The 16,281-nt window shown below is 36.1% G+C and overlaps 1 protein-coding gene across 1 annotated transcript in view; it reads right to left on the bottom strand.

Moving 5' to 3' along the window:
* The window catches only part of BAZ2B (bromodomain adjacent to zinc finger domain 2B), a 426,011-nt gene that overhangs the window by 349,520 nt on the left and 60,210 nt on the right, over positions 1-16,281 (bottom strand). The window lies entirely within an intron of this gene.

Raw genomic sequence — 16,281 nt, 5'->3', positions numbered from 1 at the left:
AAGTTCAGTGACTTCTCAAATCATTTAGCTAATTAGTGATATATCTGTTATTAAAATCTAGATATACTGACCACTATACTAGTACTCCTTCTGATGGGGATTCATTGACAAATAAGCTCAAATAATAAATGATCTAGCATGAAATAAAAGCAAAGGCAATGGACTAGTAATCAGAAGACCTGTATATATTTTATTACATTTGGTTTTTCATGGGGGAATCCTACTTTAATTTCTGGACCATATCTTTCCCAAATATAAAATTCCAAAGATAATCTCTAACAAGTTCCTCCACATATGAAATTCTTTGGGAGTCAGTGGAGTACAAAAAAGCATTAACAGTCACTGGATTTGGGAGTTAACCTAAAAAAAGAGTACAGGAAATTTAAACAATAAAAGCCAAAATCTCTGATGATCTTTCACTGTTATAACAATGGAATGGAATCAGAAATACATTTCTTGAACAAGAATAGCACAGACTAACACAGATGGGAAAATAACTCAACTCCCATTCTGTTGTAATGTGTACTATTTCCCAGGTGCACAAAGGCAACCAGAATTAGAAGGATACCTAAGGTTTCACCCTAGTTTCTTTTCTCTGTTTCTTCAGAGTCTATAACTGCTAGAATAAAATATAAACAAGCAGGGCACAGGGTGGGAACTTATGAAATAATGCATACTGGGAGCAGAAAAAGGGAAGAAAGATACCTTAAATATAGCACATATATTTAAAGCATTGTAAAATGAGGTTGAGACAGAAAATTCAAGACAGACAGAAACAAACCATAGGACACCCTAAATAGCTAAAGCAACCTTAAAAAAAAAGCAAAGCAAAGCTGAAGGCATCACAATTCTAGACTTCAAGTTATATTACAAAGCTGTAGTAATCAAAACAATATGGTACTAGCACAGAAATACACATAGATCAATAGAATGGAATAGAAAACCCAGAAATAAAACAACAATTACATGGTCAATTAATCTTCAACAAAGCAGGGAAGAATATCTAATAGGAAAAAGTCTCTTCAACAAATGGTATCATAGTTGACTAGAAGATTGAGCAGGGCAACCAGCACCATAATGGACTTTGTATGAGCAAGAAAGAAACATTTAAGCTCATTAAAAAAACAGTATTCCATTGTCAAAAAAAAATGGTGTTATGAAAACTGGACAGCTATGTACAAAAAAATGAAACTGGACCACTTTCTAACACTGTACACAAAAATACATTCAAAATGGATTAAAGATGGGGCAACTGGATGGCTCAGTCAGTTGAGCATCTGACTCTTGGTTGTGGCTCAGGTCATAATCTCATGGGTCCTGGGTTTGGGCCATGTTGGGCTCCACACTCAGTGGGGAGTCTTCTTGAGATTTCTCTCTCTCCTTCTCCCTCTGCCCCTTCTCTCCCCCTACCTCTCTAAAACAGATAAATAAATCTTAAAAACAAAACAAAACAAAACAAAAATGGGTTAAAGACCTAAATGTGAGACAAGGAACTATAAAATTCCTAGAAGAGAACATAGGCAGTAACTTCGCTGACATTGGCCATAGCAACATTTTTGTTGCTATGAGGTAAGGGATACGAAAGCAAAAATAAACTTTGGGACGACATCAAAATAAAAACCTTCTGCTGGGGTGCCTGGGTGGCTCAGTGGGTTAAAGCCTCTGCCTTCAGCTCAGGTCATGATCCTGGGGTCCTGGGATCGAGTTCCGCATCGGGCTCTCTGCTCAGCAGGGAGCCTGCTTCCTCCTCTCTCTCTCTGCCTGCCTCTCTGCCTGCTTGTGATCTGTCTGTCAAATAAATAAATAAAATCTTAAAAACAAAACAAAACAAAACAACAAACCTTCTGCTCAGTGAAGGAAACAATCAATGAAAGCAAAAGGCAACCTACAGAATGGGAAAAGATATTTGCAAATAACATATCTGATAATGGGTTAGTATCCAAAATATACAAAGAACTGATATAGCTCAACACACAAAAAACAAATCAACTAAAAATGGGTAGAAGGCATGAAGAGATATTTCTGTAAAAAAGACATACAGATGGCTAACAGACACATGAAAAGATTCTCATCATCATTTATCATTAGGGAAATACAAATCAAAATTATAATGAGATATCACCTCGCACTGATCAGAATGGGTAAAATCAAAAATGCAAGAAACAGATGTTGGTGAGAATGTGGAGAAAAAGGGACCCCTGTGCATTGTTTGTGGGAAAATCAACTGGTGCAGCCACTAGAAAACAGTACAGAAAGTCCTTAGTTAAAGTTAAAAATAGAAATGCCCTATGATTCAGCAATTACACTACTGGGTATTTACCCAAAGAATACAAAAACACTAATTGATAATTTTTAAAGAAGATTTTATTTATTTATTTGAGAGAGGGATGGAGCACAAGTGGGCAGAGGGGCAGAACAGGGAGGTGGATGCAGGGCTCCATCCCAGGACCTGAGCTGGAATCATGACCTGAACTGAACACAGACACTCAACCAACTGAGCCAGCCAGATGCCCTAATTCATTTTTTATTTTAGTACTTAAAAAAAAAAAAGATTTTATTTGTTTATTTGGCAGAGAGAGATTACAAGTAGGCAGATAGGTAGGCAGAGAGTGAAGGGGAAGCAGACTCCCTGCCAAGCAGAGAGCTTGATGCAGGGCTCAATCTCAGGACCCTGAGATCGTGACCTGAGCCAAAGGCAGAGGCTTAACCCACTGAGCCACCCAGGAGCCCCTCATTGTTTTTTTTGAAGTAAATTCTATGTCCAATACGGGGCTTGAACTCATGACCCTGAGATCAAGAGTCACATACTCTACTACACATACTCTACTGACTGACCCCATACTCTACTGATGTCCCCAAAAAACACTAATTCAAAGAGATACATGCACCTCTATATTTATAGCAGCATATTTACAATAGCCAAATTATGGAAGCAGACCAAGTGTCTATCGATAAATGGATGGATAAAGATGTAGTACGTGTGCGTGCGCGTACACACACACACACACACACACACACACAGGAATATTATTCAGCCATGAAAAAGAATGAAATCTTGCCATTCCATTTGCAATGACATGTATAGAGCTAGAGAGTATAAGGCTAAACAAATAAGTTAGTTAGAGAAACACAAATATGATTTCAGTCATATGGGGGAATTTAAGAAACAAATGAGCAAAGGGAAAAAAAAAGAAATTGCAAGAGAATGCAGCAATGAAGGAAACAGATTTCTTAAAGAAAGATTTTTATTTATTTATGAGACAGATAGAGTGAGAGAGACCTGGGCAAGGGGGAAGGGTAGAGGGAGAAGCAGACTTCCTCACTGAGCAGAGAGCCCAATACGGGATTTGAATCCAGGACCCTGGGATCATGACCTGAGCTGAAGGCAGATGCCCAACCGACTGAGCCACCCAGGTGCCCAAAACAGACTCTTTAACTATAGAAAACAGATTGATGGTTAACAGAGGGGAGATGGGTTGGGGGGGCTGGTTTAAATACGTGATGACAATTAAGGAGTGCACTTGTGATAGGCACTGGGTGATGTATGGAGTGTTTCAATCACTATATTGTACACCTGAAACTAACGTAACACCGTATGGTAACTAACTGGGATTAAAATAAAAACTTAAAAAATATAATATAAAAAATTTAAAAATTTATGGAAAAAATCACAATACAAGCCAACTGATCCATATAAGGTAAATATCAGTAGATACTGCAAACTGAAGTAGACACTTGACTTTAAAGTCAATGCTTTAAAAGGATACTTGCCAGAAGTTGTTTTAAAGTGAGGGTCTACAGGGGTCTTTCTTTAGTGCTATCTATTGAAAACAATGCCAGAGAGACTTACATGACTATGTGGGGGGAAAAAAAGAAAGAAAAGAGAAAGAATGAAAGAAAGAAAGAAAAAAGAAAGAAGGAAAGAGAGAAAAGCAAAGAAAGAAAAAGAGAAAAGGAAAAGGAAAGAAAATATTGCTTTGAATAAATATTGTAGAGGGGCACCTGGCTGGCTAAGTCCGTGCAGCACCGGACTGTGAGTTTGGGTCTGTGAGTTTGAGCCCTATGTTGGGTGTAGAGATCACTTAAAAATATCATCTTTAAAAAAGAAAAGGAAAAAACACTACAGCAATAGTAAAACACATGTAAAATAGTATACATTCTAAAAATAGTTTCCTCTGAACAAAATATAAACATTTAGTTTTCATTTGCTTGGTTACTGCAAAGAAGATGCAGCAGGAGAGACAGAGAAAATAAAGAGACAACATGGGACGGGCAGAGGAGGGGGGGAAAAAAAAGACTACAAGGATTCAAAAGCAATTAGTCCAGGGCACCTGGGTGGCTCAGTGGGTTAAAGCCTCTGCCTTCGGCTCAGGTCATGATCTCAGGGTCCTGGGATCGAGTCCTGCATCGGGCTCTCTGCTTGGCAGGGAGCCTGCTTCTCTGTCTCTCTCTGCCTGCCTCTCTGCCTACTTGTGATCTCTGTCAAATAAATAAATAAAATCTTTAAAAAGAACAAAAGCAATTAATCCATATGAGGAATTACCTAATGCAAAACAACAAATTAAAATAATTAAAATACGCATTACCGGTAGACTAAATCTGAATAAAGACGTGAAAGACATAGTTTTGAATATTTTTTAGAATGAGAAAAAGTATAAATATGCAAAAATCCTTGAAAGAGAAAATGGCTAATATGGAGGAAAGAGAATGAATAGCCCACCTAAAAATCATAGCTATATATATCAACCAACATTCTTCTCTTAGCACACGGATAGCACAATTTGGGATAATTCAAAGAAACTTGATGTACAAAGATACTATTCATAAAAGTGAGGGTGAAGGGGTGCCCTGTTGGTTAAGTGTCTGCCTTCAGCTCAGCCACTGAGCCCTACACTGGGCTCCCTACTCAGCAGGGAGTCTGCTTCTTCCTTTCCCTCTGCTGCTCCCCCCTGCTCCTTCTCTCTCTCCCTCTCTTGCTCACATTCTCTCTCTCAAATAAATAAATCAAATCTTTTTTTTTTTTTTTTTTTTAAGTGAGGGTGAAGAGAAAACACAAGGAACAAGACAATAACCCAGGGCTAATAGCAGTAGAGCTTTCATTGTCCCTATAGTCATAGGTTTTCGTAGGCAGTGATTACCGTAATATCAGAAGGGAGTAGTGTAGAAAACGTCATCTTCAGCATAGAGACATAGGTAGTCTAAGGAGCCCTAACAGGGAGGGAACCACAGGGATAAATACATACTACATACTCCACTCCTCTGATATTTTTGAAGAGTTCTCTTCATTGGTAGAAATTGACCAGGTGCCAGAGGATTTTTTTTTTTTTTTACTCATATAATCCATAAAAATCAGCTTCCTAGGGTAAGAAGCAAAGTAGACTAAAAAGAAGAGTGGATTTGGAAGTAGTGTTCTACAGGAATAAAAAAAAATGTGAATATTGCTTTTCAACTGAAGTCCATTCACAATTATTGTAATCATTGACACAGCTGTATTTTTTTCATCATTATATTTGTTTTCTAACTGTCCTTCTTGGTCTTCGATTACTCCTTTGAGGTTTTACATGTTAAATAAATGATTTCAATGCAACATTATAATTCCACTTTTGATTAGGTTATTAATTTTTTTTAAGATTTTATTTATTTATTTGACAGACAGAGATCACAAGTAGGCAGAGAGGCAGGCAGAGAGAGAGGAAGAAGCAGGCTCTCCACGAAGCAGAGAACCCGATGTGGGGCTCGATTCCAGGACCCTGGGATCATGACCTGAGCCGAAGGCAGAGGCTTTAACCCACTGAGCCACCCAGGTGCCCCTAGGTTATTAAATTTTGTTTAAAGTTCCTTTTTGGTCATTGCTTTAAGGGTTACGAAATTAATCTTTATGATAACCTACTTCAGATAAATACTGACTTAATTCTATTACAGCAAATTCCTCCTATACATTCCATTTCTTCCATTATTAGTAGTACCAGTAATGTCTATGTATGTTATACACTTGACAACAAAATACCATAATTATTGCTTTAAACTACTTTTTTAGTGCTTTTCGAAGAAATTAAGAAAACTAAGAAAAATATCAGTTGTTTATGTTTACCCACATATATACACCATTTCTAATGCTCTTCATTCCTTCATGTGGCTCTGAGTTACTGTTAACTATTATTTCTTTTCAGCCTGAGGAACTTTGTTAAGGCTTATAGTACCTGTTAGCAACAAACTCTTAGTTTTTGTTTTCTTAGGAATGTCTTTATTTTACTTTCATTTCTGAAATATGATTTTATTGGATATAGAATTCTATAGTTGTCAGTGCCTCTCCCAAACTCAACCCCAAGGCTCTGAATACATTATTACATTGTCTTCTCATTGCCACAACTTCTGATTAGAAAAATTAGCTATTGGTAGTATTGTTCCTCCCTTGTTCATGGGTTGTTTTTCTCTTACTTCATTCAAGAGTTCTTTTTGTCTTTGACTTTCAACAGTTTCATTATAATATATCCAATTGTGGTCCCTTGTCTTTTTCACACTTGGGATTTGTTGAGCTTCTCCAACCTACAGATTAAATATTCTTGTCAAATTGGGAGGTTTTCATTAATAATTTCTTTAATTTTTCCTGCCTCCCTCACCTGTCCTCTTTTTCTATGATGCCCATTTACATGTATGTAGGGATACTTCACACTGTTCAACAGTTCTTTGAGATTCTGTTCATTTTTCCTCAATCATTGTCTCTCTATAGGGTGATTTCAAATGATTTTCAAGTTCACTGATTCTATCTGCTGCTGAGCCCATCTAAAGAATTTTTCATTTCAGTTATGATAAACTGAAGCGCTAGAATTTCTATTTGTTCTTTTACTATACACTGCATTTCTCTATTTAGATTCCTTTTTTATTGAGTCCTTTTACTATGGTTTCCATTAGTTCTTTAGTTTTTTTTTTTTTAAGAATTTTTTTTCTTTTTATTTGATGGAGAAATCAAAAGTAGGCAGAGAGGCAGGCAGAAAAAGACGAGGAAACAGGCTCCCTGCTGAGCAGGGAGCCCAATGTGCACCTCGATCACAGGACCCCGAGATCATGACCTGAGCTGAAGGCAGAGGCTTAACCCATTGAGCCACCCAGGCGCCCTCCATTAGTTCTTTAAACATAACTTTTAAATTATTAAAAAGCTGTTTCTAATAGTTGCTTTGAGATCTTTGTTAAATCTAACATTTGTGTCCACCCAGAGTCAGTTTCTATGGACTGCCTTCTTTTCTAGTACTATCATTCTTTATTTCTTTGCAAGAAGAAATTAGTTTTTGAAAACGTTTTAGAGAGCATATGTCAATTCTGGATTCTGTTTTATTTATTATAAAGTTTTGTTAAAGCAACTTGCGTGGACTTAAACTGCAGAATCAGTCTCTGCAGCAGTGCATTACATTGATGACTCTGCTCAAATTTAAAACAAAATTAACACACTTTTGGGGGGAGCAGCTTTATTTTTTAATTTTTTTAAAATTTATTAAAAAGATATTTTATTTATTTTTTTTGACAGAGAGAGACACAGTGAGAGAAGGAACACAAGCGCGGGAGTAGGAGAGGGAGAACAGACTTCCCTCAGAGGAGGGAGTCTGATGCAGAGCTAGATCCCAAGACCCTGGGAAGATGACCTGAGCGGAAGGCAGACGCTTAATGACTGAGCCACCCAGGTGCTCCTGGGGTGCAGTTTTAAAGAAAAATAAGGGAAAGTATAGAGAGTTCCCATATATGCCCTCATAACCTTCTCTAATTTCCCCTATTATTAATATTTTGGATTACTATGGTATATTTGTTAAAACTGATGAGTCATATTGATACATTATTTTTAACTACAGTCATAGAGTATATTAGTGTTCACTATTTCTGTTATTCATTCTATAGGTTTTGGGTTTACAGTTTCTCAAATGTTAGCAACAAAATAAAAATAGGTCAACTGGACTGAATCAGTAGTAAAAACTTTTGTACTTCAAAGGACTATCAAGAAGGTAAAAAGCTAGCCCACAGAATAGGAAAAACATTTTCAAATCAAGTATCTATTAAGGGACTTGTATCTTGAATATGTAAAAACCTCTTATAACTCAATTAGCAAGACAAAAAACTCAAATTGAAAAATGGAAAGGGATCTGAATAGACTTGTAGTGTAGCAATGGCTAATAAGCATACAAAAAGATGTTTGGCATCCATAGTCGTTAAGAAAATGCAAATCAAAACCACAGTGAGACACTTATTCACTCCCACTAGGTTGGCCACTAAACAAAAAATTAAGAAAAAAGTGTTGGTGAGAATGTGGAGAACTTGGAACCTTTCATACATATGTTGCTGTTGGAAATATAAAATAGTTCAGCAACTATGAAAAACAGTTTGGCAGTTTCTAAAAAAGTTAAACATAGAATTACCATATGACATAGTAATTTCACTCTTAGGTACAAACTCTGAAGAACTTAAGCTAGATACTCAAATACTTGTACACAAATGTTTATAGCAGCAGTATTCATAATAGCCAAAATGCAGAAACAACCTAAGTGTCCATCAGTGGATAAATAGATAAACCAATTGGCATATAGTCATATAATAGAATATTATTCAGCTAATAAAAAGGAATGAAGTAGTTATACATGCTACAGTGTCGATGAGACTCAATAACATTATGCTGGTGAAAGAACGCAAACACAAAAGGCCATACATTTATTTATGATTCTAATTATGTGGAATATCCACAATGGATTAAATCCAGAGACAGAAAGTAGATTGATAGTCACAACTGGTTCGGAGGAGGGAATATATAAAAACCACTTTGTATGAGATTTTATTTTGGGGTGATGTCAATGTTTTCCAATTAAATAATGTGATGATTATACAATATTCTAAATGTACTAAATGCCACTGAATTATTCCCCTCAAAATAGTTAATTTCATGTTCTGTGAATTACCACAGTAACACACACACACACACACACACATATATACACATCAAGATACCTCTACACAACAATTAGAATGGATAAAATTTGAACATAGTTTTGACATGATTGTAGAGGACTTGGGACATTCATTCACTGCTGATGAGAATATAAAATTGTAAGACCACTTTGGAATAGTTTGACAGTTGTTTAAAAAGTTAAACATACACCTACCACATTATTTAACCATTCTACTTTAAGAATTTACCCAAGTAAACGGGCGCCTGGGTGGCTCAGTGGGTTAAGCCTCTGCCTTCGGCTCAGGTCATGATCCTGGGGTCCTGGGATCGAGCCCCGCATCGGGCTCTCTGCTCAGTGGGGAGCCTGCTTCCCCCCCCCCTCTGCCTGCCTTGCTGCCTACTTACGATCTCTGTCTGTCAAATAAACAAATAAAATCTTAAAAAAAAAAAAAAAGAATTTACCCAAGTAAAAAGAGTATATATCCACATAAACTCTGGTACTGGAATGCTCCCACCAGTTTTATTTGTAATAGTTCCAAACTGGAAACATCTGAAATATTTGTGGATAATAGGCTAGTGGATGACCCAATTGTTATGTATTTATAAAATGGAATACTCCTCAGCAATATTTAAGGATGAAATATCAACACACACATGACAATATGAATGAATCTCAAAATCATTTTGCTAAATGTAGGAAGCCAAGAGGTGAGGGGAGGATACGTATGATGTCATTTATATAAAACCCTAAAAAATACAACCAAATCTATAGTGACGGTGAACAAATAGTTGTCTGGTGTCAGAGCTGCAGGCATAGGGAGAGAGAAAGGGTTTCAAAGGCGATGAAAACATAATGGAGTGATGGATATATTCACTCTATTGATTGTGATGATGGTTTCACAGGTGTATTCATATGTCAAGACTTACCAAATGGCACACCTTAAATATAAGATATATATCAGTTATACCTCAATAATGCTGTTTTTATAATAACAAATATTGAGAAGGATATGGAGAAATTAGAACCCTTCTACACTGCTAGAGGGGATGAAAAATGGTGTAACCACTTTAGAAAAGTTTGTCAGTTCCTCAAAAGATTAAACACAGATCGATCAATTCTACAACAAAGTATATGCTCATGAGAAATGAAAACACGTGCCCACAAAAGATATTTCAAATATTCATAGCAACATTATTAATAATAGACAAAAGGTGTAAACAAGCAATTCTATCACATAATGAATGGATAAATGAATGTGGTATGTCCATAGGATAGAATATTATTTGGTCACAAAAATGAATGACGTAAGATATGTGGTTCAGCATGGTTGACCCTTGAAAATATTATACTAGGTAAAATAAACTCAAACACAAAAGAACCAATATTTCATTATTCCACTATATGAGGAATCTAGAATAGGCAATTTCATATCATCAGAAAGTAAATAGAGGTTGCCAGGCGCTGGGAAGAAGAGATTAGGACTTAATTTTTAATGGGTACAGAGTTTGTGATAATGAAAATGTTCTGGAAATAGAAAGTGATAATAGTTACACAATAATGTGAATATGCTCAATGCCACTGAATTGTATACTTAAAATACTTTAACAAGATAAATTTATGTTTGTTTTACCACAATAAAAAAGTAACGCATGAAACTATTATAGCCTAATTAATAGAGGACTTTCAGTTATGATTGATGCTTCCTCTCCACAAAAGAATAAGTACAAAAGTGGAAAAATTACAGATACTCTCACCAGAATAAATAAATAAATATGTGAGGTGATGGAAGTGTTAATTAACTAGATGGGGAAATCCATGTATACTTTAAATATATTATAACTTTATGTGTCAATTATATCTCAATAAAGGGGAATTTTTTTTAAGAGTAAAATTTAGACAAAAATCAACTTCAAGGCACTGGAAATCAACCAAAAGCAGATAAAATATGAGAAACATTTATTCCTGAAAAACTAATGCAATTTTAGATATTAATACTGGAAGGCTATGGCCTTCTTATGTGGAGAGGTTTCTATTACCATTCCCCAACTTGTACAAGAATGGTAGTTTTACCGCTACCTATTGATCAGTCATAGAAACTACCACATTTGATGTCAGAGTAGTCCTCAGTTACAGATGAGGAGTGAAAACTGTGTCTTTGCCTGCCAAGATTATCAAATAAGATCGGAAATAATGGGGAGAATCCTTCATTTTGCTACCCAGAAGTTGTACATCCAGTTAGGGTGAAAGGTGGACCAGCCAGAAATTTGATGGGCTTCCCTAGAAATAAGATAGGTATATAGAGGCTCTGCACAGTTCTTTGGTTAGCTCTACACACATGCAAGATAATTCCAGGAGCACCCGGTGAAAGGTGAAAAGATAAAGGAAACTAGAGAGTTAGGTCAAACATTAAAAGTGTTCTGCAACCCATAAACAGATTAATGGGCAAAACATACAGTTCTTATCAAGTCAAGATACCTGAACATAACCTCTGGCCAAATCATTAGCTGACCACTAAGTTATGCCACAACAGAGGCAACTTCTAGTAAGCCACATTACAAAATAATAATAGGAATTTAAAAAAATAATAGCATCATTCAAGGAAAAAATTATACCAATTCTATCCTCTCTTCCAAAAGATAGAAAAAAAGTTAATATTGACCAACTCATTCTGTGAGCCCGGCATTACCCAAATAACAAAACCAGAAATACAAGTTGTAAGAAAGGAAAGCTTCAGGTAAGTATCTTTGAGGAATATAGATGCAAAATCCTCATCAAAATTTTAGCAAATTGAATCCAGCAATGTGTAAAAAGAATTATATATGATGACTAAGTGGGATTTATTTCAGATATGTAAGGGTAGGATTGACATTCAGAAATCAACTAATGTAATTCATCACATCAACAAGTGAAAGAAGAAAAATCATATGATCATATCAATAGATGCAAGAAAGGAATTTGAGACAATCCTGCACCCATTCATAATAAAAATTCATGAAACTAAAAATAGAAGGAAATTTGGGGCGCCTGGGTGGCTCAGTGGGTTAAGCCTCTGCCTTCGGCTTAGGTCATGATCTCAGGGTCCTGGGATCGAGCTCTGCATCGGGCTCTCTGCTCAGCGGAGAACCTGCTTCCCTTCCTCTCTCTCTGCCTGCCTCTCTGCCTGCTTGTGATCTCTGTCTGTCAAATAAATAAATAAAATCCTAAAAAAAAAAAAAAAGAAAGAAATTTACTCAACTAGATAAAGAACATCTATTAAAAAGAAAAGAAAAGAAAAACCTACAGCTAACATCATACTTGATGGTGAGACATTACATGATTTCCCATGAAGATCAGGAACAAGGCAAGTATATCCATTCTCACTACTCCAATTCATCATCATACTGGCGGTCCTAGCTAATACAATAAGACAATAAAGGAAATTAAATGTATAGATTGGGAATGAAGAAATAAAACTTTTTCTTCTCAGATCCAAAAAGCAACCAAAAGCCTTTTGAAACTAATAACCAATTGTAGCAAGGTTGTAGAATACAACCCTAATATACAAAAGCCAGTTGCCTTCTTATACAAGCAATGGATGCGTGGAACTTGAAATTAAAAACACAATACCTTTTACATTGCCATCAAAAAACCATGAAATATTTAGATATAAATATAACAAAATATGTGAAAGATCTATATGAGAAAAAACTATTAAACTCTGATAAAAAAATAAAGATCTAACTAAATTGAAAACTAGTTTATGTACATAGATATGAAGACTCAATATTGTCAAGATGTCATTTCTCCTTAACTTGATCTATGGATTGAATGCAGTCCCATTCAAAATTCTAGCCAGTTATTTTCTGCATACTGACAAAATGATTTTCAAGTTTATATGGAAAGGCAAAGACTCAGAATAGTGAACACAATACTGAAGGAGAAAAAAGTTAAAGAACTGACACTGCATGATTTAAAGATTTACTGTAAAGTTACAGTATTCAAAACAGTGTGGTACTGATGAAAGAAATGATAAATTGAGGGGAACTTGGCTGGTTCAGGTGGTAGAACATGTAACTCTTGGTCTTGGGGTTGACTTTTGATCTCAGGGCAGCTGGTTCAAGTGCCACATTGGGCATAGAGCTTAAAAAAAAAATAGATTGATAAATGGAACAGAATAAAGAACCTGGAAATAGGGGGTGCCTGGGTGGCTCAGTGGGTTGAGGCCTCTGCCTTCGGCTCAGGCTCAGGTCATGATCCGGGGGTCCTGGGATCGGGCCCCGCATCGGCAGGGAGGGCAGAGAGAGAGCCTGCTTCCTCCTCCCTCTCTCTCTGCCTGCCTCTCTACCTACTTGTGATCTCTGTCTGTCAAATAAGTAAATAAATAATCTTTAAAAAAAAAACTGAAAAAAAAAAAAGAACCTGGAAATAGTCCCACAAAAAATTATTTAACTGAATTTTGAAAAAGGAGCAAAGATGAAGCACCTCAATGGCTCAGTCTTTAAGTATCTGCCTTCAGCTCAGGTGATGATCCCAGGATGCTGGGATCAAGCACTGCATTGGGCTTTCTGCTCAGCAAGAAATCTGCTTCTCCCTCTCCCACTCCCTCTACTTGTATTCCCTCTCTTGTTGTCTTGTTGTCTCTCTCTGTGTCAAATAAATAAATAAAATCTCAAAAAAAAAAAAAGGAAGAAAGACAAGTCAGTGGAGGATAGTCTTTCAAAGGGTGCTGGGACAACTGGACATATACATGCACAAAATTGAATCTAGACACAAACCTTATAACTTTCACAAAAATTAACTCAAGATGAAAAAACTCAAAATGGATCACAAACCTACATGTAAGATTCAAAACTATAAAATTCCAAGAAGATAACATGGTAGAAAATCTACATAACCTTGGGTTTTCAGTAAATTTTTAGGTACAGTAACAAAAGCATAATCCATGAAACAAAAAATTGGTAAGTTAGACCATATTAAAATCTATGTTTGCTCTGAAAAATACACTGTGTTAAGAGTATGAAAAGACAAGGGGTATCTGTGTGGCTCAGTGTGGGTTAAGTGTCTGCCTTTGGCTCAGGTCATGATCCCAGGGTCCTGGGATCTAGCCCCACATTGGGCTCCCTGCTGAGCAGGGAGTCTGCTTCTCCTCTCTGCCAGCTTCTCCCACTTGTGCTCTCTTTCTCTCTGTCAAATAAATAAAATCTTAAAAAAAAAAAAAAGGTATGAAAAGATGAGCCATAGACTGGAAAAGATATTTAAGAAACACGTATCTGATAACGTACTGGTATTCAAAGTGTACAAAGAACTTAAAAAAAAAATAAGAAAACAACGCAATTCATAAATGGGCAAAATACCTGAACCAACACCTTATCAAAGAAGGTTTATAGATGGCAAATAAGAATATAAAAAGGTGCTCAATATCATACCATTTAGGGGTTGTAAATTAAAGCAATAAGATACTACTGCACACCTAATATAATGGTCAAAATCCAAAACACTACACCAAATGCTGACAAATAAGTGGAGCAATAGTAGCTCTCACTCATTGCTGTTGGGAATACAAATGGTAGAGCCACTTTGGAAAATAAGTTTGGCAGTTTCTTAAAACTAAACATACTTTTACTGTATGATTCAGCAGTCACACTCCTTGATATTTACCCAAATTAGTTGAAAACTTATGTCTACACAAAAACCTGCTTTCAGATCAACCAAGATATCTGTTGTTCAGTAGATGAATGGATCAACAAACTGTGGTATATTCATACAATGTGATATTATTCAACATTAAATGGAAATGAGCTGTCAAAGTAGTAAAAGACATGGAAGACACTTAAACACATATTGTTAAGTGAAAACAATCTGAAAAGACTACTTACTGTATAAGAACAAAATATGTGACACTCCGAAAAAGGCAAAACCATGAAGACATAAAAAAAAAAAAAAAAAAATCAATGGCTGCCAGGGTTTGGAGGCAGGAAGGCAGGGATGAATGAAAAGGTGGAGCATAAGGGATTTTTAGGGCAGTGAAAATATTTTGTGTAATACTCTAATGGTGGATACATGTCATTATACATTTACCAACCATTTTCAGATGTGACTAAGCTACAACATTTTATGTGTCCACCAGAATTTGAGAGTTTTAGTTGCTGCAAATTCTAACCAATATTTAATTTTGATGCCCTTTAAACCTGAACAATATTAATGAGTATAAGAGGGGTCTCATTTTGATTTAAATTTACATTTCTCTGTTGACTAATGATTTGAGCATATTTTCTTATGATTATTTACCAATTCACATATCTTTATGATGATGTGACTGTACAAAACCTTTGCCCATTTTTATTTATTTATTTTTAAAGATTTTATTTATTTATTTGACAGAGATCACAAGTAGGCAGAGAGACAGGCAGAGAGAGAGGAAGGGAAGCAGGCTCCCTGCTGAGCAGAGAGCCCGATGTGGGGCTCGATCCCAGGACCCTGAGATTATGAACTGAGCCGAAGGCAGAGGCTTAACCCACTGAGCCACCCAGGTAGCCCCCCTTTGCCCATTTTTAAACTAGATCATTTTTTTTATTGATAGGATATAAGTGCTCTTTTTATATCCTGTAAGCAAGTCCTCTAATACACGTTTGTATATATTTCCCTTCATACATGCACGGCCTTTTCATTTTCTTAAAAGTGTTTTCAAAGAGCAAAATTTTAAATTTTGATTTTAAAAAGGAACTTATTATATTTTCTATTATAGGTCATGTTTTTTGAGTCCTCACTAAAAATCATTTTCCCACCCCAAGGTAGCAAAATTGTTTCCCCCAATATTTAGAGTGCTAAGTTTACATTTAAGTCTATGGTACATTTTCAGTTAATTTCTCCTCATGATATGGAGTGGATAGCCATATGGATGGCTAGTTAACCACATCATTTATTAAAAGTATTCTCCATTTCCTCACTGGTACTCTTGATGAAAATTAGATAATTATGTATGTTTGGGTTTACTTTAAGATTCATTTCAGTTCCACTCATCCTTAGGCTGAGCATTTTACCAATAACAGGTGGTCTTTTTAGTTTTTCAAAGATTTTATTTATTTTAGAGAGAGAGATACAGAGAGTGCAAGTGGGGCAGAGGCAGAGGGAGAGGGTGACGCTGGGAGTGTAGCTTGACATAGGGCTTTATCTCACAACCCTGAGATCATGACTTAAGCCAAAATCGAGTTGGACTCAGAAGCCCCATGCTTAGTGAAATAAGTCAATCGGAGAAAGACAACTATCATATGATCTCCCTGATATGAGGAAGTGGAGATGCAACATGGGGGGTTAGGAGGGTAGGAGAAAAATAAATGAAACAAGATGGGATCAGGAGGGAGATAAACCATAAGTG

Source organism: Martes martes (genome assembly GCF_963455335.1).
Source record: "Martes martes genome assembly, chromosome: 3".
Taxonomy (NCBI): Eukaryota; Metazoa; Chordata; class Mammalia; order Carnivora; family Mustelidae; genus Martes; species Martes martes.
The sequence above is the reverse complement of the archived record's forward strand: the minus strand, read 5'-3'. Positions and strand labels throughout refer to the sequence as shown.